This window comes from Callithrix jacchus, chromosome 10, assembly GCF_049354715.1.
Source record: "Callithrix jacchus isolate 240 chromosome 10, calJac240_pri, whole genome shotgun sequence".
NCBI lineage: Eukaryota > Metazoa > Chordata > Mammalia > Primates > Cebidae > Callithrix > Callithrix jacchus.
In genome coordinates this window covers 54,474,427-54,501,325 of record NC_133511.1, presented here as the reverse complement: position 1 = coordinate 54,501,325, position 26,899 = coordinate 54,474,427, and the positions used below count along the sequence as shown (strand labels likewise).

Here is a 26,899-nt window from a genome sequence, read left to right as displayed (position 1 = left end):
GAGAGATCTGCTGTAAGCCTAATAGGCTTCCCTTTATGGGTAACCTGATCTTTCCCTCTGGCTGCCCTTAATATTTTCTCCTTCGTTTCGATCCTGGTGAATCTAACAATTATGTGCCTTGGGGTTGGTCTTCTTGAGGAATATCTTTGTGGTGTTCTCTGTATTGCCTGGGGTTAAATACTGTCCTGCTTTGCTAAATTAGGAAAATTTTCCTGGACAATATCCTGAAGAATATTTTCCAGCTTGAATTCATTCTCTCCATCACATTCAGGTACACCAATCAAACGTATATTAGGTCTTTTCACATAGTCCCATATTTCTTGAAGACTTTGCTCATTCCTTTTTATCCTTTTTTCTCTATTCTTGTCTTGTCGTTTTATTTCAGTTCCCCACGTTTTTAACTCATTTCAGCATTAACTCAAAAGCCCACAGTTCAAAGTCTCATCTGAGACAAGCCAAGTCCCTTCCACCTATAAGCCAGTAAAATCAAAAGCAAGTTAATTACTTTCTGTATACAATGGGGGTACAGGCATTGGGTAAATACACCTATTCCAAATGGGAGAAATTGGCCACAATGAAGGGGCAACATGCCCCATGCAAGTCCAAAATCCAGTGGGGCAGTCAAATCTTAAAGCTCCAAAATGATCTCTTTTGAGATATCCATGTCTCACCTCTAGGTCACGCTGATGCAAGAGGTGGTCTCCCACAGCTTTGGGCAACTCCACCCCTGTGGCTTTGCAGGGTGCAGCCCACCTCCCAACTGCATTCACAGGCTGGCACTTGAGTGTCTACAGCTTTTCGAGGCACACAGTACAAGCTGTTGGTGGAGCTTCTATTTTAGGATATGAAGGATAGTAGCCCTCTTCTCACAACTCCACTAGGCAATGCCCCAGTGGGGACTGGGTGTGGGGTCTCTAATCCCACATTTCCCTTTTGCACTACCCTAGGAGAGGTTCTCCATGAGGGTCCCACCCCTGCAGTAAATTTCTGCCTAGACATCAGGCATTTCCATACATCCTCTGAAATCCAGGTGAAGGTTCCCAAACCTCAGTTCTTGACTTCTGTGCACTGACAGGCTCAAAACCATGTGGAAGCTGCCAAGGCTTGGGGCTTGCACCCTCTGAAGCAACAACTTAAGCTGTACCTTTGCCCCTTTAGGCCATGAATGGAGTGGCTGGGATGCAGGGCACCAAGTCCCAGAGGCTGCACACAGCAAGGGGGCCCTGGACCCAGCCCAGGAAACCATTTTTCCCTCCTAGGCCTCCAGGCCTGTGATGGAAGGGGCTGTGAAGGTCTGTGATATGCCCTGGAGACATTTTCCCCATTGCCTTGCTGATTAACATTTGGTTCCTCATCACTTATGCAAATTTCTGCAGCGAGTTTGAATTTCTCCTCAGAAAATGGGTTTTTCATTTCTATCATATAGGCTGCAAATTCTCCAAACTTGTATGCTCTACTTCCTTTTTAAACATAAGTTGCAATTCCAAACTATATCTTTGTGAATACATAAAACTGAATGCTTTTAACAGCATCCAAGTCACTCTTAAACACTTTGCTGCTTAGAAATTTCTTCTTACAGATATTCTAATCATCTCTCTCTAGTTCAAATCTCTAGGATGAGGCAAAAATGCCACCAGGCTCTTTGCCAAACCATAACAAGAGTCATCTTTGCTCTAGTTCCCAACAAATTCTTCATCTCCATCTGAGTCCACCTCAATTTGGACTTCGTTGTCAATGTCACAATCAGCATTTTGGTCAAAACCATTCAACAAGTCTCTAGGAAGTTCCAAACTTTCCCACATTTTCCTGTCTTCTTCTGAGTCCTCCAAACTTTTCCAACCTCTTTCTGCTATCCAGTTCCAAAGTTGCTTCCAGATTTTCAGATATCTTTACATCAGCACTCCATTCCCAGTACCAATTTACTGTATCAGCCCATTCTCATGCTGCTAATAAAGACATACCTGAGACTGGGTAATTTTTAAATGAAAGAGGTTTAATGGACTCACAGTTCCACATGGCTGGGAAGTCCTCAGGAAACTTATAATCATGACAGAAGGGGAAGCAAACACATCCTTCTTCACGTGGTGGTAGCAAGGAGCAGTGCCAAGCAAAAGGCGGAAAAGCCCCTTATAAAACCATCAGATCTCATGAGAATTATCACTAGAACAGCAGTTTTGGGGTAACCACCCCCATGATTCAATTACCTCTCAGTAAGTCCCTCCCACAACACCTAGGGCTCATGGGAACTACAATTCAAGATGAGATTTAGGTGGGGACATAGCCAAACCATATCAAACACTTTGATTTTTATATGTAAAACTTTGGTTCTTCATATATCCTAACACCCTGGTTCTTGATGGTATATAGTAAACTAGGCCAAAATAGTTAATATTAGTTAATAGTAACAATAAGACTATCAACGTCTTACGTAGTAGTTAGAATATACTAGGCACTGTTTTAAGTACCTTACATACATTCACATTAATTTCTCACAACGATATGAAGTAAGCAGTCTACAGATAAGAAAACAGGCTTAGAGAGGCCAAGCAACTGCTAGTTGCTCAGTTAACTGCTAATAAGGGCAGCACAACTCTAGCCAGATTGTCCATGCTTTGGGCTTCCACCCCACACTGCCTTCTTGGACAGAAGTGTCACAAAGCACAGAGTCGTTCTCCAAGTGGCTTGGGTTGTACATTTTAAGTCCTTGGCTCTTCTTGCCCCTTTCTCTCTGATCCCTGCACACTCTCTGGCCTGGCTCGTTTCCTGATCTCTGGCTCAGATTTGCCCACAGATTTCCTCAGACTGTACTTCCCCAGGCAGACCAAGGAGAGGAGGCCCTTAGCTACCTGATGGGCATTACTTGGCCACAAAAACCACATACCACATGCCCATGGTGGGCTTCCCGGTATGACCCAGGACAAGTCCCTAAAATCAACTTTCACAAGGTAACTGGAAATTCGTCTTTCCTAAACATGGCAGAACCCTCACCTTTGTCAAGACCCTGACAGAGGAGAAAAGCAGCATTTCCCCAAGAAAGACATTCAGTGAATTCCGTTAAGTTAAGACTATGCTTTGCAAAAGTTTAATGACAGATATGGTGCAATGCAATGATTTGTAAATAGAGCTTTCTGGGCTATGAACCACTAATGCCTCAAATTCCTTCTGCTGTATTCTCCTATTAGGAAACCAAAGCCACCAAAATGAGCAGGGGTTGGGGGTATGGTAAATCTCATTAATGTCTTGTAAAAAAGAGTAAGTAAATTAACAGAGATGTGAGAAAAAAAATCCCAACTATAGATGATATTCTCTGCCTTACTGGGTTTTTTTCCTTCCATCTTAGATATAAAAGAAGAAGAAAAAAAGTGGAAGAAAACATCAAAGGAGCTCAAGGAGAACAGTAAGGCTGAAATGCTTTTTTACTTCAAATTCAGTGTCCATAATTATATTATTCTCTAAAATAATGGCTTTCAAATACCACTATTATTTATGCTGAGATACAAGGGAAATAAATGATATCATCATGGGGCTTAACTTTATTATATGTTTGTTTTATTAAATTTATGCACATTAGAAGCATAGGAAATCGCCAGCCTTTAACATTCACACACACACAAAGAATTATACAATTCAATTAAACTGAATCTTGGTCTTTAATTTCTTTCCACAATTCCACAGAGCTGGTAAGGGGTATAAAAATAAAAAGGTTTCTATCACTGTGATTTAAAAACTGGTTTCTACCATCCTTGGAATCACAAGTTACTCACACCACAGCCTGTGGCTGCCTGCGGCAACACATCAGCATTTGCATGTATTTAATGCGGTATCATCTTATTTGGGTACTATTTCTCATTGAACCAGTCAGAAGAGGCTTCAAGGTAAAGAGGGATATGTGGGAGGGAGATGTGGGAGAAAAGGGCAATTTGAACCAAGAGAAAAGCCACGCCCATTCCACGTGGAAACTACACCATGTATGGTTGCTGAGTAAAAAGGACTTGAGTGCCCTGCTAAAAGCTGGAAGGCAAAACAGCAATGAGGTCTCGTCTGTAGAATTCAGTCTTTCACCTGAGGATAAAGGTTTTTGTAATTCTAAACAAAACTAAGATGAAAAGCCATTAACTAAATACCAAAATGGATAGGGCAGAGTTTCAGGCAAGCAACACAGCTGGTCCCAGGACAGCTAGAAATGAACCACCTTCAGATATGAAAAACAGAAGGAAAAGTGGGATTTTGCCTTTTTCCTTAACTATTATTCAGAAAGTGGCTACTATCTTCCTAAAAGTAAAAATCCTTGTCTAACAGTTTTATGAAAAGAAAAGCAGATTTTAAAACAATTGTTGCAGAAACTTCATTTTTGTTTCTAAAATAATTCAAAACACTAATTTTTAAGATTTTTAATGAGAATTTTAATCATCATGAAATTTTACAGAAAACATGGTTCAGGAGAATTAAAGAGGGTATACCCCCGCAAATTTTAATTCTCAGGGTCGGTCAGAATCCACAGGAGCTTAAATGAGGCTCACGGCCTGGACTTGCTGTTTTTCTCCAAAGAAGCTACATATTCTTTCTTAAGTATTCTACATTTAACAATAACACTACTTTGTAATGAGAAAATAATTTAGTTTTAACTATGCATTTGTTTACATTCAAGTTTATAGCATTTGTCAGTTACTTTGATCAGGAACTTAGAGATAAGGTCCATTGTTTCATAAGCATTGTATTCTTTTTCATCGAAATTTATGTAGAATATTGTGAGTAAAATCACAATGTGCTGAACAAAGACTTGCCTTTAAAACAAGTTTGGAGTCTGACTTCTCATAATACTGTCTCATTGGAAATTAAGATTATCTTAATATATAATTCAATAATCAAATGGAGATTAAAATATATGTGGATGGTTAAAAAAAAAGCTATATATTAAGGAGTGTGAAGCGTGAGAGTCAATAGATTTTCACTCATGTATTTCTCAGTAGAATGTAAGTAACACAATGCCTAGCTCAAAAAATACCTGTTGAATGAGTGCTAAATGAAAGAATAAAATATTCCCAAGTAAGGAATGACAGTGACTTTCACTTCATGCTCTGCCTAAGGTTAGACCTGACTATGTTACCTCATACTTGTTAAAAAAAAAAAAATCGTCTTCATTCCAGCTTTGTTTGTAACAGCCAAAAATTATAAATAACCCCAGTGCTCTTCAACAGGTGATTGGTTAAACAAACTCTGGTATATTCATACCATGGGATACTATTAAGCAATAAAAAGGAAAAAACTTGATAGCCACAACTTGGATAAATCGCAAGGGAACTGTGCTGAATGTAAAAAGGCCAATTCCAAAAGGCCACGACCGCATGGTTCTGTTTATATGACACTTTGAAATGGCAAAATTATAGAAATAAATAACAGATTACTGGTTGATAGGGGTTAGGGATGGGGGCTGGGGAGGCAGAAGGAAGGTGGGTGCGATTACCAAAGAACAAATAGAAAAAATCTTATGATGATGTAACTGGTCGGTATCTGGCCAGTGATGGTAGATACGTGTGATAAAACTGAATACAATTTAATACACACAGGCCTATGTGCTCACACACCCACATACACACATTAGTACATAAAGCTGGAAAAATTTATGCCAATATTTGAGTTGTGATATTATACCATAGGAGAAACTGGGTAAAGGGTATCCAGATCTCTGCATTATTTCTTACAGCCTCATGTGAATCTATAATTATCTCAGAATAAAAAGATTAATTTTAAAACATTCTAAAGCAACCTCTCCTCTGCTATCATCAGCACTACCAATGTAAGAGTGTATGTATGTGTGTGCATGGCAGGTCGAGAGAGGGGGCATCAACACATAAAACTTAGCCACCTCCACAGAGCTCTCTATGGGGAGTTTAGTGGCATATCTAACTTCCTTTAAACCCCCTCCACCAATTGTTTTTCACACAATCTAAATTTTGCTCTTATATTAAAAACAAGTATTTTAGGACTCTTATCTCCATATCTGGGATAAAAGGTCCTGAGACCCATGAGGGCCCATGTTTACACCTGTTTGATATCCTCTCAGTGCCTAGCACAATGCTAAACCCAGAGTACAGCCTGAGTAAAAGTGCTTTAAATAAATGGATAAGTAGATGAATGGATGGATGAACTTTATAACCATAGTAGAACAAGATAAACTGGAAATTCACAATGTTTTTGCTTCAATTTTCTCAACTTCAAAAGGTCAGTAATAGCTGTGCCCACTTGCCTCACAGGGAGAGGTTAAAAATCATTTCCATCTGAACCTGTCGTAGTAGCAAGAGCATACATAGCTTTGGTTAGAGAGCTGCACAATTATTTTTTGTGTGTTCTTGTGCCAGTGAATTTCTCTGAGCCTGAGATTTCCCATTTATAAAATGGGGGATAATATTCATTTCTGCAAGGCTGCTATATGAAGGAGACATGGTGTTCATAAAAGGCCTTGCTCAATGTCAACCTCACTAGATGCTCAATAAACATTTTCACTGTTTCAGATACTTCCAGGCACTAGTGCCCACCTCATAGTTCAAAATGGCAGCCATTTCTTAGTAAGTTTATGGGTTTTTATAAATAACAGTGCTTTATTCATGTAGCATCCTCCTCTAAAGATCAAACTTTGCTTACATTTACAATGGTAAAGTAGTGTGGACAAACTAAATGTAGATAGAAGATGGAGTAAATGGGAAGAAACAAGTTCAAGTGGAAGATGGCAAGGGCATTTGCGGGTAGCTGCTAGGACTATACTGCAAGTCGTCTCCCCTTACATCACCACAGAAAGCAGCTTGTCTTGGGCTTGGTTTCCTCCCTGATGGTTTCTTTCTTTTTTCTGTTTTTTTTTTCTTTTCCTTTTTTTAAAAAATATTTTTATGGTGTTTAGTATATTCATACCCAGTGGTTTCACACAGTGCTTCTGCCCATAGGCAGCAGAGATAATAGAGGAAGACACCTGAATAGTCTACTGACCTCTAAGAACGGTGGGCTAGAGGTATGGAAAAGAAGGAGAAGGGGCCTGTTTACTTTCTCTGCTGTGCAAGCTACTTGTTCTTTATACATTTATATTTATCTACTGCTTCCTTCTCAGATCTGGCAATGCCCTATTCTGTTCTTACCCAAGGGTGGTAACTTTTCATCTGAGTGTGCAGCTGTCTGAAAATATATTTGCTCTTGATGTGTCACTGGGTCATGTGTAGTTCTGAGAAATACTTTATGCATGGGTATCTCCTGAGCCCAGGCAGTGGAGATATTTGCTTACCCATGAGGCAGGAAGGGACAAACAGGGAATATGGTTCCAGGGTCCAGTTTTTAAAGACTAAACTCAGTCAGTTGGTCAGTCAACTGCATTTTTAGCCCTATGTGCCTGGCCTTTGCTTGAAAATGAGGAGGAATCACCCAAGACCAAGACATAGAAGGTCTTCTCCCTTTATAGAGCTCATGGTCTCATTCCACATACATCTAGTTGCTTTACTTCTATCATAATAATCTTGTTTGGCATACAGCACATGTGTCAAAGCAAAGCTCTCAAAAATAGAATATCATTCCACACATGCTCCCCATAAGCAGAAGAATATGAAATAGACAGAATATAAAGATATGCCCCTGTTAGGTAACAAAGGTTTGGTATATCTTGCAAATCTCGAAAAGATGAATGTCCTTTCCAGGAAAATTACACATTTTATTTATTTATCATTTTTAGACAGGGTATCACTCTGTTGCCCAGGCATGAACCTAGCTCACTGCAGCCTCCACCTCTTAGGCTAAAGTGATCCTCCCATTTCAGCCTCCTGAGTAGCTGGGACTACAAACACATGCCACCACACCCGGCTAATCTTTTATTTTTGTTGTAGAGATGAAGCCTCACTATCTTGCCCAACAAGATAATCTTGTTCAACAATTATTTATTAAGTCCTACAATGTGCCAACTGTATTTTCTCTCCCATTCCAAGTTCACCTGCATTGCAAAAACCACCTCCCAGTAGCTTCCCATGATTCCAATGATTCTACATGTTAGAATTAAAGAACAAGCTTGAAGATCCTTGCTTGTATGTTCAGTATAACTGGGATGTGCCCTATTATTCTGGTAACTTCTCCCAGATCACAATTTCACAGCAGAAAAGAGAAACAGGACCTGGAAACCACTTTCATGTGAAGAGATGAAGTGCAGCAGAAGAAACGTTCATACGAACAAATGTGTATCTTCCAATAAAAAAGAACACTCAGGTAGGTCAGGCACAGCGGCTCATGCCTGTAATCTCAGCACTTTAGGAGGCTGAGGCAGGTGGATCACCTGAGATCAGGAGTTCAAGACCAGCTTGGCCAACACAGTGAAACCTCATCACTACTAAAAATACAAAAAATTCCTGGGCAAGGTGGTGCATGCCTGTAATCCCAGCTACTCGGGAGGCTGAGGCAGAAGAATTGCTTGAACGTGGGAGGTAGAGGTTGCAGTGAGCCGAGATTGCACCACTACAACACAGGCTGGGTGGCAGAGCGAGCCTCGTCTTTCCTCCCACCAAAAAAAAGAATTCTCAGTAAATACTCTGGTTCACAGTGACCTCTAGAAAAATATCCTACTTTACTTGTACCTCCCAGAAAGAGAAACATTGAGATTTTTAACTTTAAAAAATTCCAAAATTCCACAAAGAAATAGCCCTTAGCTTTGCTGGGTAGAGCACTTGAGCATCTAGCCACAATCTTTGCAATGATTAAGGATTAGGAATAGAGAGTTACAGAAAAACATCAAACTGCAATCTCAAAGACACCAACTCAATACCTGGCTATGTGACTTACTAGCTTTGTGAACCTGGACTTAGACCAGCCTCTGCCTCAGTATCTCATTCACATAATGAGGACTGGGATGATGACCCGTAAACATGTTTTCTGTTCTAAAAGGTCAACCAGTTGCTTATCACCTAGGTTTTTACCATCTAACTGCCATCTGTTCCCTTTTGCACTATCCATTGTGAACACGGCAAACAGCTGTTTTCCAATGTGCCTGCAATAGCTCTTCAAATACATACTTGAAGACTCTTATGACTGCCCACTTGACTCCCTCTCTTCTAATGTAAGTCAATGTCCCAGATGGAGTCATGTGGTTAGCTAGATGTTTGGAATAACTCACGTGGAGTCATATGTCTAAACTGGGAGCTATAAGGAAGGGAATACATGCAGCAAAGAGCTGTTTGCTTTCTCAACATCTTGTAACTGAGAAAGGCCCATAACTCCCAATCTCATTTCCTGGTAATTCTACCAGCTGCGATAGTGATCACAAAAGTTGCAAGAAAAAGGGATTAATAACCTTGATGTGCTGACAATCTAGCTGAGAAAACAACCTACACAAAGTATAACTGGTAAATTGTATAGAACATATTATTATGTACTAAATCTGGGGGTGTACCCTATAAGAGTCATAGGAAGTTAGACAAAAAAATGGCTAGATGAGGGGTATAGTCTGCTCCAGGGAAAGTCAGTTGTTCTGTGGGAGGTTAGACCCTGAATCACTGAAGACAACATGACTTACTTGGGAAACCATGACACCAACCCAGACTCTAGTGCGGGGGTGATCTTCAAATTAGGGGTGACCTGGGGCTCTACCAATAGAGTTCTCTCAACCCCACCCTAATGGGGTAGTTTAGAATAGACTATCTGACAGGGCAGTGAAGGCAATTGCAAGCCAAATGTCACTTTGCCTTTCTATGTTCTAAGTCAAGGATATTCATTTCTCTCTTAACCTGTAGATTAACTTTCTAGCCCATTTAATCGCTGAATGGGGATCCTATGAAATGTATCACTTTGAAGTTGCAGAAAGTTATTTTTTCTTTTTCAAACAAGTAATCTTTGGAAACAATACACCAATAAGTAAAACTAATTTCACAAAAGAAATCTTAGAAGCAAATGATTTATAAATACTGCCCTCCACCTAAGATTCTTAGTTTTAGAGCTTCTATCATGTCTTCTTTATTTCAAAATACAAATACCTATAAAGAAGAAAATACTTTGAAAATTGTTATAATAATATTTTATGTTTTGAAGATGATCAGTTTTCTTCTTCCTGTTCATGAACTTTGAATTACAAAATTTCTCAAAAAGGCAGACATGGAGAAAAGTTTCAGCCACCTCAAATTCTGATAACATCTATGAAATTTAATTTGAGATATCTCATTACCAATATTCTATAAACCTGTCCTTAAAAATGAAGGGCATGCTCTCAACACTTCCTGTCATGAAAATTTTTCCAACAGGCAAAGAAATAGGCATATCCATGGTTAAAATCTCACAGCTGTCACATTATTTAGCTCTGCACAAATGAAAAATCCTATTACCCAAAAATGGTTGGAGAATCTGTAGCTGTCATTTGGCAAGCAATTGTATTTCCACATTGTTTTAGTCATACCCTCCCTTATACAGATATGAACCCTGGAAAATATTTAATTAAATATAACTATGTGGTCTGAAAAATAAGTCAAAATAAGAAGCTAATGCTTTGCCATCTTTAATGTTGTTATGCAATTCATTACAGAAAAGAATACACACCCCCTCAATCCCCATCCTCCAAAAATTCAACAGAGCACATTTAACTTTTTGGTTTTTTTTTTTTTTTTTTTTACTTGTAGTGACAGGGTCTCACCATGTTACCCAGGCTGGTCTTGAACTCCTGAGCTCAAGCAACTCTACTGCCTCAGCCTCCCAAAGTGCCAGGAGTACAAGCATAAGCCACCACACCTGGCCAGATTTAAATTTATTTATTTTTTCATTTTTTTAGAGACAAAGCCTCTTTCTGTCACCCAGGTTGAAGTGCAATGGCACAGTCATGGCTCACTGTAACTTCAAACTCCTGGATTTAAGCAATCCTCCACCTCAGCCTCCCGAGTAGCTGAGACTAGAGGCACGTGCCACCACACCCAGCTAATATAGCTTATGCCTATAATCCTGGCACATTGGGAGGCTGAGGCAGGAGAGCTGTTTGAGCCCAGGAGTTCAAGACCAGCCTGGGCAACATAGTGAGACCCTGTCTCTACAAGAAAAAAAAAAATTAAATCTGCTTTTTTGAATTTTTGCAGGATGAGGATTGAGGGATTGTATGCTCTTTTCTCTAATGAATTGCTTAACAACATTAAAGATGGCAAAGCACACCTAACGAAGTTTAAAATTTTTTTTTTAGAGACAGGTTCTATGTTTCCAGTGTGGTCTCAAACACCAGGCCTCAAGTGATCCTCACACTGCAGCCACCCAAAGTGCTAGGATTACAGGCATGAGCCACCACACCCAGCCAGATTTAAATTTTAAAGGACAACAGAACAAGTAATAAAACCTCTCACTTTCTCAAGGTCACAGGAGAGACTTTCATACAACCAAACTCAAAAGAATTCAGATTCTCAAATGGGCATCACATCTCTCCATGAATTATCCCCTGGTGAAGAAACTTGCTTTTATCAGACATTTCTGCTTGCTTGGGCTTGATTTCTACTATTTGTCTGGCATTTGAAAGGAGAAAAAAAAATCATTATATTGCTGGGGAAGTACAGGAAGTAAGTCTCAAACATGAATTTGTATTTCTTTCTGAAAACTAAAGTTCATTTGAGGTTTACATAGAACTAAAATAAAAGCAGAATTTCCAGGAATTGTTCCAGGAATTCATAGAAAGTAGATCCATTCATCATTTTTTTCTAATAAAGCAAACCAAGAAAGAGATGGTCTTTCAAAATGCCTAGGTCCCCATTCCTTTACACTATCACTAAGGAGAGGTTAAGTGGCTGTACTTTGTCTCCACATTTATATCTCCACATTATTATTGCCTACTGTGTTAACTTGGCAAGTTACTGAGCTTCCTCCCTAGTAAAATATCTACTTAAATTGTGTTATAAAGGACTACATGCACTTAGTCTGGTATGAGTCCACAGTAAACTTGTATTAGCTGTAATACTTACATTAGCTAATGTAAGTATTAGCTGTAATACTTACATTAGCTAATGTAAGTATTAGCTATTATTATTACTACGACTACTGCTAAATTTATTTTCAGCATCCCAAAAAAAGTCACATCCCCTCACGGAATAATGTTTGCATTTTATTTTCTGAAATGACAATGGCCTGGCTCACCATCATATCTAAAAAAAATTGAACCCTCTCAGCCAGAGCACACTAATGTGAACTGGGGTCTAGCCTACTCTCTGATTTAGGCAGAAGAGGCCAGATACTTATGCCCAGTAGCCTGCGTTACACTCATTTAACAAATGTTAATTGTGTCCCTAGTCTGTGCCAGGCACTGTACCAGATGCTGAATTGATTTGCTCATGGTCAGCACTTTCACTGTGTTCTCTAGAGCCCAAGGCTGTGTTTCTTTACTATAATGTGCTCCTTAGGTTAAAATAAAAATAAAAAAGTTACATAGGAAACATTTTCCAGGATGAAACTAAGAAGAATAGTAAAGGCTACTCCAAACCATCTTTTTCTATTTTCTTCCTTATATTTCTATAATATAAAAATTTTCACTGACTTTTCAAATTTGATAAAGCAGATTATTCCCAGATGAGTTTTTACCAAATACCTGCAAGAAAGAATGGCTTAAGATGAACTGGCTCTGAAATCAGCAAACTGACAGAGCAGGCCACCATGCCCTTCCCTCACATCTACCAAATTGCAAATAGTGCTGGGAAGGCTGCCACTCTGGGAGTCCCATAGGACCCAGGAAAGTAATACACAAGCACAGAGCACACACATAAGCCATCATCACCAGGAAAATATGCGCTAAAAACTCCAGGTAGGTGGCCAGGCACAGTGAGTCATGCCTATAATCCCAGCGCTTTGGGAGGCTGAGGCGGGCAGATCACAAGGTCAGGAGTTCAAGACCAGCCTGGCCAACATGGTGAAACCCCATCTCTACTAAAAATACAAAAATTAGCTGAGCATGGTGGCTGGCATCTGTAATCCCAGCTACTTGGGAAGCTGAGGCACAAGAATCATTTGAACCTAGGAGGCAGAGATTGCAGTGGGCTGAGATCATACCACCTTTGCTCCAGCCTGGGTGACAGAGCAAGACTCCATCTTGAAAAAAAAAATAGTCTTTGTTATTGTCCCTTTTGTCAGCTACAGCCTATGTGATCTAAAAAAAAAAACACTAAGAAGTCTATGTTTATACACAGCTTCCTCAGCTGGCCATACCCCACCTAGCCACTCATCTATCTTATATCACACCTTAGTCTATACCCACTGATCTCAAGACCAGAATGTTTTTGTTGCTGGTGGTGTTTGAGAAGGAGTCTCACTCTGTCACCCAGGCTGGAGTGCAGTGGCACAATCCTGACTTACTGCAAATTTCATCTCCCAGGTTCAAGAGATTCTCCTGCCTCAGCCTCCCAAATAGCTGGATTACAGTCAGGCACCACCATGCCAGCTGATTTTTTTTTTTTGCATTTTTAGTAGAGATGGGGTTTCACCATGTTGGCTAGGCTGGCCTTGAACTCCTGACCTCAAGTGATCCACCTGTCTCAGCTTCCCAAAGTGCTGGGATTACCGGCGTGAGCCACCACATGCAGCCTATACTCACTGATCTCAAGTTCAGTTTTTTTGAGAGCCCTCTCATTCTTGTTCATTTTAAAACAAATGGATCATCACAGCTTCTGACACTCCCAAAGCTCAAAATTTTAAAGCTTAACACTTATTTCCAAAAGGTGAAATCTGATTTGTTTCATGGAATAATAAAAAATAAAAAGTGAAACTTTCTTAAGCACCCTCTTCACATGTCTAAATACATACAGTCTTGAGAAATGGGTCCTACTTTTCTGTAAAGACCAATAACTTCCCAAGTCTTTAATATCTTCAGAGTCTTAGCCAAAAACAAACAAAAGATAAAAAATAATTGGCTTCACATACGGGGCATTTCATGGTGTGTTGAAGGGATCTCCAAGTTCAGTCCCAGGTTTGATGATTCACTAGAATAACTCAACAGGACAACATACAGTCATAGTCACAGCTATGACTTATACAATGAAAAGATACAAAGTAAAATCAACAATGGAAAAAGGTGCATAGGTGAAGTTTGGATAAAACCTGGTGGGAGCTACCAAGGGTCTTCTCCAAGAGAAGTCACACTGGATACCACAACAAGTTGTGACAACAAATCTGAAATGTTACCAACCAGACAGTTCATTAGAGATGCAGTGCCTAGAGTTTTTAATGGGGACAAGTCATGTAGGCACCCCTTCCTGGCATGTACCCAAATTCCAGACCTCCAGAAAAGCAGGTGCTTGGCATAAACCATATTGCTAGCACTGTCTAGGCACAGTAAGCTATTCATATCATTTAGATTTGTGGTAATCCTCTTGAAAGCCAAGTTCCCTAATGCCAGCCAGAGGCCAACCTGCAAGCAGGCCTGTCTATAGATAGGTAGTTTCACACCCACTATGTTAATTCTTTTTTTTTTTTTAACCTGGCAACTTTCATTTAATTTTTTCCTTTTTTTTTTTTTTTTTTTGGTGTGTGTGTGTGTGTGTGTGTGTTTATTGTTGTTGTTAATTCTTTTCTGCACACATGGGAATGAAAAGACAGATATCTAACTAATTGATAACTGCCCAATGATCACTAAATTCTTAAATCAATATACTGAAATCCTCAAAAAGACAGTGAACATAACTTGGCACTTCAAAATATATTCATTCAGCACAGTTGTACTATGTCAGCCTTCTGGGCTCTGGGCATTAAGGAAATAATAAGTCCCTTCAGTCCTGGTCCTCTAAGAACTTTTGGAGCAATAGTTGAGAACATAAAGAACAATAAAACACAATGGTATGTGATGATGGCCATAAAGGTAGAATAAGCCAAACACTAAACCAGTTAGAGGAGGGAAAGAAAACTTGCCGTGAGGAGGCAGGAAGTTTTCAGGAAGAATTACCATAGAGCTACAGTTTTAAGAACATCTAAGATTTCGGAGTTAGAGACAAGGTTAGAAAGAGCTCAACAAAGGTGACTAAAAGTCCATAAAAAACATCCAGTCTCCTTAATCACATGCATGACTCTCTCCATGATCAGCCCGCTGCCTACTTCACTAGCCTCAGCTCCTGCCAGGCTTGTCTTGAACACGAAACTATGCTTACCATACTACTTCCCAGCCTTCCTGACCTGATTCCTATTCACCCACATCTCCTCTCCTATGCCGCCTCTTCCAGGAAGCCCTACCTTGGCACTTGATCTCCCTTCCTCTCACCACCCCACCTCCCTCTTCTGTGCTCACATCTGACTATGAACATCACACTGAGTGGTAATTACAGACATCTATACTGGACTCTTAGCTTAAAACAATTTCTGACACACAAACATAGAAAACACTCAGTGTGGATCTGTCAAATAAATTAACTTTTGTATCCAAATCTGATATTCTTCCCACTATAGCATGCTGACATTTTTAACAACAAATGATCACTGTTTAATAATAGTTTTAAAAGAATAGCAAGACATTTTCTATAAGCATCAATCATACCATACTTAAGCATTAAACTAAGCTCACAGCCTTGGTCACCCTATCTACAGGTGGTAACACACGCAAACACATCCTCAAGGACCTGACCATTCCCATACATCAGTTTTGGTGCTTTGGTCGAAAAGGAAAGAGCCCAAACCAGAATCTATCAAAGGACTAGACTGAGACTTGACTAACACAGTAAAAAGGTTTTAGGGACTGGCTCATGAAGGTTCAAAGGTCTAGTATTCCAAAAGCTCAATGTGGGATGTCTCCAAGAGTTTGCTGGGTTTCTGTCACCCAGGCTGGAGTGCAGCAGCACAATCATGGTCCACTGCACCCTTGATCTCCTAGGCTCAGAAGATCTTCCCACCTCAGCCTCCTGAGTAGCTGGGACTACAAGTGTATGCCAACATGCCCAGCTAATTTTTTTATTTTTTGTAGAGATGGGGTCTTTCTATGTTGTTCAGGCTGGTCTCAAACTCCTGGGTTCAAGAATCCTCCCACCTTGGCCTCCCAAAGTGCTGAAATTACAGGCATGAGCCACCATGCCTGGCCCCCAGGAGTTTAAAACGTACAACCTACTCCCTATGCACTGAATGTCAACCCAAGACTCGCTTTTAGTTCCTGGCTGCTCAGAGTGTGAACTTGGGGAAAGCATGCCAGAAAAGGGAAAAAACAAACACAGCCACTCCCTCCTCACTTCCTCACACACCAAGCAAATACCTGTGCTCAGTTCCCCCGTAGAGTCACATCTGTCCCCTGCAGAATCTGACAGGTAGAGCCACGTCTCCTCCACACCCTTGGCTCCTGGCCACACATTATTAATAGTTTATGTGGGGAAGCAGGTGATTGCCTTCACATTGAGGCACCTCTAGTTACCAAGACTAATCTCCCCAGTGGCTTTCCCCAAGGAACCCAGGTAATATAGTTTTCCCTCTGGTCTGGATAAAGCAGACAACTATCAGGAAAACATAAACACCGGCCTAGAAACACACAAACACACATCTGTGTGTACGTGTGTCGGATCCTAACTGCTTGGAGAGAAGGGCCACCTCGCTTCTTGCCATTTCCCATAGATGATAGTTTTGCAGTCTGAGCCTCTCTGCTCCTCCCTGTAAGAAAATCAGCAGCTGCTAACCACAATAGTGCATGCTAAGCACAAGAAATTCTACAAAGCACTAACCAAATTCAGCATGTGTTAGGCATCAACTATCCCTAGAATCTTAAACTCAATTCTGGAAATACAAAAAAGGGCCTTCAACATTTTTTTCTGGATTCAAGTTTCAATCATTTTGCCAGAAACACACCTTGTCCTTTATTGAAGTGGTAAATATGCTTAATTCAAGGCAAGACATATTTATCATCTTGGAATAGTTTGGCTCCAGTGTGATCCAGTCCATAAATTAGTATATGGAGTCACCATTTTCCAACATATTATGTACTTTCCTGTACAAGTCCTGAATAGCAGCACCACTTCTACAAGTACCATTTTACCAAAAAAGTTTTAATATATGTATCTCCTTTACACAGACAACTGCAAACAAGCATGCCAATCAACCCCAAACTCATCTTCCATATCATGAACAGTGTTATTATTCTAAAGAGAAATTTCATTATCTCACTCACAATATTGAGAAATGTCAAAGATAAAGGGCAGCCTTCAAGATAAAGCGTAAGATTTTAGCCTCATTTTCACCTTTGGTGAAACCCCACTAATTAGCAGCACCACCAACCACAACTTACCTGCCCTGTATGCCAACTCAGTAGTCTCTCCCACTTCTTACTATCCCTGTTCTCCCTGCCTCCATGACTTTGAACTTGAAATATTCTTCAATGTTTCCTCTCTTCTTAACCTAGCAAACTCCCACTCAGCCACAGGTCTAGCTTATCTGTCATCTTTCCTTCCTACATTCCCAGGCAGTTGCTCTCTCAGCAACCTTACAATAAGCCATACACATTTCTACTAGAACACTCACCACCCTGTACTGTAAGTACTACTTCATGTTGTCACTCTCAATAGCCAAGGGGAAGGGAAGGAAAGCAAGGGGAAGAGAAGGAAAGCCAAGGGAAGAAAGGAAAGGAAGAGAACTAACGTATTGAATAGTGACCCTATGTATCTCACAAAGTCAGAGGCTTTAATATATTCATAACCCCATCTTGTGAGAAAATGAATGCAACTTTTTCCAAAAAGGAAGTTGAGACTCCTACCACTAAGAAACTCAAAAGCTGCCAACCACAGTTAAGTTAGTTGCTCTATTATACAACTAGTAAGTGGATCCAAGTTTAAATTCAAGCTCATCTGATTCCAAAGCCAAGTTTATTTCCACTACAAAGTGGCCTCTATGGGAAACATGGACACTAGTCGAAAACACCTTCTTAACCATAACCCCTCTCCCATCACTTTGTTGCCCACTATGTTTCATAACTCTGGCTTCCACCTATGATTGCACCTCAAAACCATCTGCTATAACCATCAGATGGCCAGGTGTCACTAGGATTCTAGCAAGAACACAGTGAATACATTTGCAGAAAGGTGGTGTGATAATTCAGAAAGATTCAAGAATGCACATTATAAAACTGTAAAAGTATGTCTTATCTAAGTGGTCCTGCTAGGACAACTCCTGCAAAAATTCGACTTTATAAAATTCTCATGTCATCTACAAGATCAGCTTCATTTCTTCTCAAGTTCTTCAGTATATTTTCTCTCACTTATCAAGTTGTGATGCCCCAAAGTAAACTGTAATTGGGGTCTTCTTGCCAGTTCTCCAGAGTAGTATTACAGTTATTCTAGCCCCAGGCTGTGCTCCTTCATAACTGCAGCAATAAGTTGCTGACTTCTCAGGCCATGGAGCACTAGGAGAACCAACTGTTTTTCCTGGAAGATTATGTCAAGTCCATCATTACATCTCTACGGCAATAGAAATAACCTAGGTTTTCTGGAACAATCCTAGTTTTGAATATTTATAATCTATTTCAAGACTCATGACAAACCTGTCTTAACACGGGATTCAGTAAGCATGAAAATAACATCTTTCCTTTAAAGAACTCCCCCAAAAGAGGCAGTACTGGGTTGAAAAGAGCAGTTTTCAGTCAAAGTAACCTGGGCTCAATTGTTTGTTCTGCCATTACTACCTCTGTGACCTTGGGCAAAGGACTTCTCTGTGATTCCATTTCCTCATCAGTAAAGTGGATAATTATCACCTACTTTAGAGAGGAGTCCAGCCAATTAGAGGAGCAAGGACATAGCAAAGGAACTGACATAGGGTTTGCACTATAGATAACAGACATTCTGTTTATTATGTTGTTATTTGTAGCATCCCTAAAATAATGGAAAAGAAAGATACCATTTTTGCTTTTCTAAAGGAGCACAAATGATGTGATTTACTTGTACTCAGCTTCCTAAACACAGCACTTCAGCTACTACATTCCAGACAGTGTTGATTTTATTTATTTATTTATTTTTTTTGAGATGGAGTCTTGCTCTGTCACCTAGGCTGTAGTACAGTGGCCCAATCTCAGCTCACCACAACCTCCACTTCCTGGGTTCAAGCAATTCTCCTGTCTCGGCCTCCTGAGTAGCTGGAATTACAGGCGTGTGCCACCATGCCCAGCTAATTTTTGTATTTTTAGCAGAAACAGGGTTTTACCATGTTGGTCAGGCTGATCTTGAACTCCTGACCTTGTGATCCACCCACCTCAGCCTCCCAAAGTGCTGGGATTATAGGCATGAGCCACCGCACCCAGCTAGCGTTGATTCTTAAATAGGATACATCACTTTGTAGTCTGGTGTCACCCCCTTATATTTCCTGAAATATTTACACTTTATTAATTATTACTATTTCTGTGTAACAAAATTTTCTAAATTTTTACAACAAGCCCATTTTCAAGGGTTATCCTGGGTGGTCAAAACACTAACCCAAGCTATGTACCCTCATTCTGCATCTAGAATTCAGTTTGCAGCTCCCTGATTTCATGAATAGTAGAGCAGAATACAAGAGTAGGGTACAATCATATCATATTATCTTCCAATGATCCAAGGCATGGGCTCTGGAGTCACACTGCATGAATTCAAATCTCTGTTGTTTTTCTTATTGGCTGTGTCACCTCGGGCAACTTATTTAACTTACATGGCCTCAATTTTCTCATCATAAAATAGAAACAATCATAGTACCAAAAATAGTATCAGTAATAGATTATTGTGAGGATTAAATGAACTGATGTAAGTACAGAGCTTGGAATAGTGCCTAATATACAGTAAGTGCTCATTAAATGTCAGACAGCATTATCATTCACTTGCCTCACAGGGTTGGAAAAAAACAGTCTGAAGCAATTACACATAATGCAATATGTTACATCAGCAATCAAAAATACTAGATCAGGCAAAGTACTTTTAAAATAACTGAGGAAAATGAATCCTACATAACCAGATACTACTCCTAGGTGCCATTATAGCAGTAGATTCATTGTATTTGTAGATTGAATGCCTGTGGCTCCAATTATTCATAACTTGAGACGTCACATAGAAATTATAGTTAAATAAAAAATAGCACCAGATAGGAATGAGATGGTGAGTCCTTAGCTGGGAAGTCTTTGGTCAACCACCCAGCAACAGCATCTCAATCTGTTTTTGCTGGTTTTCATTAACTATAGGACCTCATTTAATTCTGTAAACGATCTTATAAAACAAAACTGATCATTCTCAGTTTCTAGACAAATGGAGGGAATCATAGGCTACGATAATAATTGCAGTTTTGGGGATAGCAAAGATCTCAGGATGAAAACCCCGAATGTGTCACAAGATTGCAGAACTGAAACAACCTAGACTATATCTTAATGACAAAATGCCAGGTGTAGTGGCTCATGCCTTTAACCATGGCATTTTTGGGAGGTAAAAGTGGGAAGATTACTTGAGCCCATGAGTGCAAGACCAGCCTGGGCAACACAGTGAGATCCCATCTCTCTCAAAAAAAAAATCAAACTGAAAACCCAAATCTTTTAGTTATATAACTCAAATGACTAGTCTAAAACTAACAGTGGTAAAGAATCTTCCCTAAGGAATCTAACACACTACAGCTCAGCCTTCCTCCCAACACAGATCACTGGCAGAGGGGATGGGAATGGTCAGGGATAGACCTGACTGAGCAACTTAGCTTGGCCTGGGATCCAGCCCATGCCCTCAGCCTCACAGCCCTGTATTTCAATCAAGTGACTCAGCCAGAGACTGGAGAGCCCAGGCGCCTGTGGCCAGGAGTGATGGCAACACAAAACACATTTGTCTAATCATAAGCTAGTGGTGATGGCATCCTTTCTGTCAAGACTTACCATGAAACAATGCGTCTTCAAGGGAAGAAAAATAAACTTATATTCACTAAGAAATCAAGTGATGCCTATCTTTCCCCTTCTAACTCTGAAGGCAAATATGTGGAATTTACTAGGTCTCTTATATCTTCCTACCCCCAAATATTTTTTGATGCATTTATAGAAAGAAGAGGACTTATCTAGAAATAATAAACCAAATCTATACGAGCAACTACAAAGCATTTAGAAAGTATGACATTAGGACATGCTCTCATTTTGGCCTTCTTTTCTCAATAGTCACTACAAAGGATAACGCATAGGAAAGTGTTTTTGTGGGTTGCAGGTACCTCACATATGTGAAGAAGTCACTGCAGTCATCTGAGGACATTGTACCACATTTCAGCAGAGTGATTCATTCATTCTTTTCTTTGTTAATTTATTAATTAATTTAAAATACTTACACTAAGTTCCCACTGAGTGCCAGAAACAGTGCCAGGCTATGTGGATACAGAAATAAAACACAAGTTCTGAGCCCTCAAGAGCTCAGTCTTTTCCCAAATTGTTATTTTCATCTCCATCCTATTCCAACCACAGCTGCATATCTCTTTCCTTCCTTTTTCCTTCTCTTCCCCCCACCCAGTTCTGAGCCACTTAAGAGTGAGGTCATGTGCTTCTCCCACATTCTGCAATAGTCCTACCACAGGGCCAAGTGCCCAAAGGGCACTAGAGAAAAATATGTATTTAGTGACTTAAGAGGCAAATAATTAGTGAAACGTGGCTTTATTACCATTTTTAAAACCTGCTTTCATTATACTGTATTTCTGTCAAGCTACCTTCCCTGAAATTCCCTGAAACACTGTGGCTGTCTAATCCTTTAAAAATTCTCTGCATTGTCAGTAAATGTAGTATAATTATTGTACAGCTCTCAGTAATTTTTTTAAAGTTTATGAAGTTATATTTATCAAATAAAAGTTTTCCTATATAACTTTTTAAAAATCCCCAAAATTCCCTGAAAGCAGTTCTCTCCTCCTAACAATCTTAAGAGGTTGTAAATTAATAATAACAAATACATGAGCAGAAACCACTCTCCTTTCAATTACCTGTGGATCACGTGTTCTGCATGAGGGCAAACAATAGAGGAGACCCTTACAAAATCAGGAGGGGGCATCAAAAGCTTGAAGCAACACGAAGTAGAAACATTTTCTGACATCTGATTCATTTGGATGTGGAAATTCTCTACCAGACTTCAATTTGGGAAACTATGAATGGAAAATAACCCAGAATCAGATTTTTAAGACTGGAAGGAACCTCATCTGTTCTGACTCTCTAGCTTTATATAGAAACCGAGGCTCAGGGAGAAGGTGGGACTAAACCCAGATTGCAGAGATTGTCTTTGGCAGATGCAGAAGTTGAAACCAAGCCACCTGCCTCCGAATGCAGGGCCCATTATCTCCTCAGAGCGGCCAGGAGCATGGTGCACACCTGACAACAGTCCTTGAGGTAATGGCTACTGGCACTCATATGCCCCCACATATGCAACTTTCCAGATGTTCTCATTGCTTCCTCCTAGCAAGCCTCTGCCTTTCTTAGGGCAACTAGAGACAGCTCCCAGGAGCTCTGGGGCTTCCTGTGTAACTGAACAACTCTCTTGGATGGCAAGCCTGCTTTCATTCTATAAAATGAGACTATTTTATGTCCTCTTCTGTTCAGGATTGTGATGAAGATCAATGAGATACTAGTCACCAAGGAAACCTACATTCTTTGAGGAAAACTTGAGTCCCAATAGAGCATTTACATCATGATCAAGTCCTACTAATACCAAGAGTTAGATTCCAAGATTTTATAAAGACTGACAATGTTTTTAATGTCTCTATATTTAAATATCCTAAAAATATTAATAGCATACACACATACAGGCAGTCTAAGTAACAAACAGTAACACCTGACACTTGATCCTTATAGTGACTCTGGTAAGTGAGGATAGAATTTGTTCATTATCATCAATTTACAGAAGAGGAAACCAGCTCAAAGAAGCCATCTGTCTTGCCCAAGGTCACACAGGTAATAAAATGAAATTCTGGGGCAATGACTTTCTCTAGGACCCATGTGAATTTTCTGCAAATTACTGTGCAAATTAGTTTCTGAATTTTCTGCTCAAATTTTGCACCTCAGCAACACTAAAGAGCTACCTTTTCTGTTACTTGAGACATTTAGCAAGAAGTACAGCTTGACCCTGCATTTTCAACAGCAACCCCATGGACTAGCACTCATCTCTCCAGGAAGATAAACACAGGGGAGTTATGAGGGGTGAACTTTCGGTCTCACAAACAAGATTAACCTTCATGATAGTTTTAGTTATTCATAATTTATTCTCCACATTCTTTCAAAAACAATCTCAGATGGCTCCTAGCTCTGACAATAATTCAATCAAAAGTATTGTATTCACTTGTGTGTTTTTAAACTTTATTAATATAGATGCAAAGAAAAAGATTTAAAAGGCTATATCCCAAGTTTTGCTTTAGTTGTTTCTGAGTATAGATGTATTGATACTATTATCCATGTTAATCTGGATCTTATCTTTTTGCTGCAATAAATATGTTTAGTTTTGGTAATAAGAAAAACAATATAGGATACTTTTATTTTTAAAACATTCTTCATTCTGAAAAATGGGAAAAGAGGATATCTCCAAAGGGACTAGAGAAGCTCTATTACTGTGACTCAGAGAATGGAAAATGCAAACCCTAAGCCCTCTAGAACCTTGGTCCTACTGCTCAATCTGGATACTTGAAGCCCCTAAGAATATATAATGATCTGCCTGGACACCAATTTTATTCAGATATTTTGAAGAAAAATCTTTATATATTTAAACCAAAGTCCATATATTATGAAATCAAATGAAAAAACTGCATAAGTGCAGGAGTACTTGTTGGTCTTCTTTTCCATTGCTGGGGTCTTCTACGGAGAAGTTTGGTAAGCCCTAAGAAAAACATTATAATCTTATCCCTCACTCCAACTTTTGAGATAGTGACAACCTCATTAATACCAAGGAAGTTTTCCTCTTAATTGGAAAAAAAAAGCCACATTTTTCTTCATCTACTGTATCTTTAAAAATTCTGTATAAAACAGGTGACCAGCAAACATATTGCCAAGGATCTCTGGAAGCCTACACAGGCACAGTTCACCCTACCTCCCTTGCCCAAAGAGGAGAAACACCTAGACTAGCATCTGGGTTTTGAAGATGGTGGAACCTGGGCTTCCCCTGGGCTGCCTCACATTTCTACAAGGCAGCAGGCCACTCTGCACAAGGTGCTAATTCATTCATTCCACAAATGCTTATTGAGCAAAACCTGAAAAAGGCCTCTTAGGGGACAGTGGAATCATTCACCAGCCAACGGTTAGTGCTAACTGGTCAGATGTGGACAATCAATCTTTCATTAGACCCCAAACCACCTCTAGGATAAAGCAAACAGGGCTCTGCCCCACCCACACACTAGCAGCTGGGCAGGATTAGGCAGGCCTTCTAGAACGGGACTGCTGCTGAGAGGCTAAGGCAGTCACGGATTACCTCCAGAATAACGGAAACTCCTGCACCATAAATGACATAATATCTCTAAGATGTTTTGCACAGTGCCTGACACCTGGTGAGAACTCAATAATGTTACATATTTTGGTATTCCAGCTTGCTCTTACTCAAGGAGCACAAAGAAAGTGTAAAGAACACAGGTTTTAGAATCAGATTGGATTTGAATCCCAGCTAAGCTACTTCCTAGCTAAGTGACTAAAGGAAGCAATCGTTCTGAGTCTGTTTCTCATACATAAAATAGAGTATAGTATACCCCTCATGTGACTTTGTGACAATTAAGGTTATATTTATTACATAAAAAGAAGTGTCTGGCCCATAGTAAGTGTCCAGTAAACAACAGTCAACATTGCCCTGCTGCCGTCCCCACACCCTCTCTTCTCCTTCCTGGCTGCTCTTGATGGGTTCTGCAATCTGATTTCACCTGGACACCACACTAGGGGTGAGAAGGGGCAGAACAGAGGTGAAAAGGAGGGGAGGAAGGTGAGAGGAGGGAAATGCTAGAGACCTTCCATAGAAATTCAGCCAAATTATCTGTCCCTTTCAATCATCCTACTCTATCTGGCTGCTCCATCCAACAGACAGCAGAGGTCACCATCCTGATGGGAAAGGGCTGCCTTCAGGGGGACGACGGCAGTTTGCATCCACCCCACTTTTCAGGGTCTCTCTATCTGAAGCCCCAGCGGGCTTCCTCTGTACATCCCTCCCGGGCTGTGTGGCTGAGCGAGCTGACAGTGTGATTCATAGCTTGTTCTTATCTAGGTTTCCATCTCAACCTTGGGCCCAAAGCCCTGGAGGCTGTTGGTCACAAACCAGCACTAAATGAAAAGAAGAACTTTTCATTAAGGCAGGAAGTGGAGCCCCTCAAGGTCAGAGGGGATTTACAAAGGGAGGAGGAAGGAAAGGGAAGAGGCGGCAGAATGGGAGCAGAGAGAGACCCACTTCCTATCTGCTGGTGGAGCTCTGTGTCTTAGACGCTGAACGCAGTCGTTTTTTTTTTCCACTTTGAAGGATGATAAAGCCCACTCGTGTGGTTTATAGATCGCTGTGGGACGAGGTGTGAATATGGAAGAGAATTCCAAAACAAGTCTTATTTTCAAAGGAGAAATCATCATTCCCTGGCCGACATTTCACAACACCCCACCGGTAAACAGGTCCTAACGCCCTACCATTCTGCACCTGAGCAATCTGAGGGCAGTTACTCTGCAGCCAGGTCTTCCCAGCACCCAGCCCCAAGCCCACATCAGTCCCTGAAAGGCCCAGAAAACTCGAGAGCCCAGCAGAACCCCCGCCCACCCGGGCATCCCAGCTTCCTGGCCGCCTGGGCAGCGGAGGTGGCTCTGGAGTAGGTGGGAAACTGAGGAAAGGAGCTTACCCGCTGCCAACACGCAGTTCCCATTTTAGAACTCGGAAAACTAAGGAACATCTTTCTACACCACCTCCCTCACTTCACGGAGGAGGAAGCAGAGACCGAGAGAGGGAAACAAAGTTGCCCGAGGTAACACAGCGAGTGGGCAAAGTAGAGACTGGAACCTGAGTGCACACCTCGGAGTCGCAGCCTCGCCATCTCTCTCCTCTTCTGGCCCCAGACCTCGGCCTGGCGTTGCAAACCCCGCAGCCCCGGGCGCAGCGCGTTACCTTCCCCCGGGCTGGACGCTGCGAGCCTTCACTCTCCCAACGGGCGCAGGCGGTTCTGCCTGGCTTGCAAGCGCACAGCTCAGCCCGGGTGTCTCCCGGCTCCGTCAACGCGGAGCGCTGTGCGCGAGTCCCCCCCGCGGGCGGCAGGCGGCGCGCAGGGGCCGGTCCTGGGTGCTCCGGCCAATGGCACTGCGCCCGCTTCCCGCCCCGGCCTCCCCGCCCGGCACCCAGCGCCCTCCAGCCCCGGCCCTCTCCCCTTTCCTCCCTTTGCCTCCACCCCGCCTGCTGTGTTTCTCCCGCTCCCAGCCTCCTTCCCCAGTGTACCTTGCCCCGAAACAACTTGTTTTCTGTACAAATAAAGAAAGCAGCATTGTTATTATTATCATCACGGCGCGTTAGGGGGCTTTGGAGCCCGAGAACGTGGAGCACTAGGAGCCCCTGCCCTCCGGGTGGGGACAGCCACTGAGCAGGGAAAGGGGCGCGGAGGGTATGGAGCCGGTCCTGGGGTGAGTTGCTTTAACCCTCGGGACGTCAGTTTCCTCACGTGTGAAACAGAAGAAGAAAAGAAGCCTTACGGGTTGTTGAGGGGACTAAATTAAGTGATGCTTTAAAATACAATAATTCTGGCTGGGCGTGGTAGCTCACGCCTACAATCCCAGCACTTTGGGAGGCTGAGGCGGGTGGATCACATGAGGTCAGTGGTTCGAGACCAGCCTGCCCAACATGGTGTATGCAAAGAGGACTGGTATGCTCCTGGAAGGTGCTGTCTGGCAGGTAGGCAGACAATACAATACAATAAATACAATATTGTGGCTGGGCACGGTGGCGTGTAATCCCAGCATTTTGGGAGGCCCAGGCAGGTGGATCACCTGAGGACAGGAGTTTGAGACCATCCTGGCCAACACAGCGAA

The 26,899-nt window shown here is 41.2% G+C and overlaps 1 protein-coding gene across 47 annotated transcripts in view; it reads right to left on the bottom strand.

The window, feature by feature from the left end:
• The window catches only part of SYTL2 (synaptotagmin like 2), a 119,258-nt gene extending 93,151 nt beyond the window's left edge, over nucleotides 1–26,107 (bottom strand). For 45 of the 47 annotated variants that reach the window (XM_078340055.1, XM_078340077.1, XM_078340041.1 and 42 more), the window contains exon 1: nucleotides 25,896–26,107. The gene's annotated coding sequence lies outside the window, so the exon portion shown is untranslated. Of the gene's footprint in view, nucleotides 1–25,725 lie in introns of all 47 variants that reach the window. The other 2 variants (XM_078340042.1, XM_078340046.1) reach the window with 1 other exon arrangement.
• Between the last annotated feature and the right edge of the window lie 792 nt (nucleotides 26,108–26,899).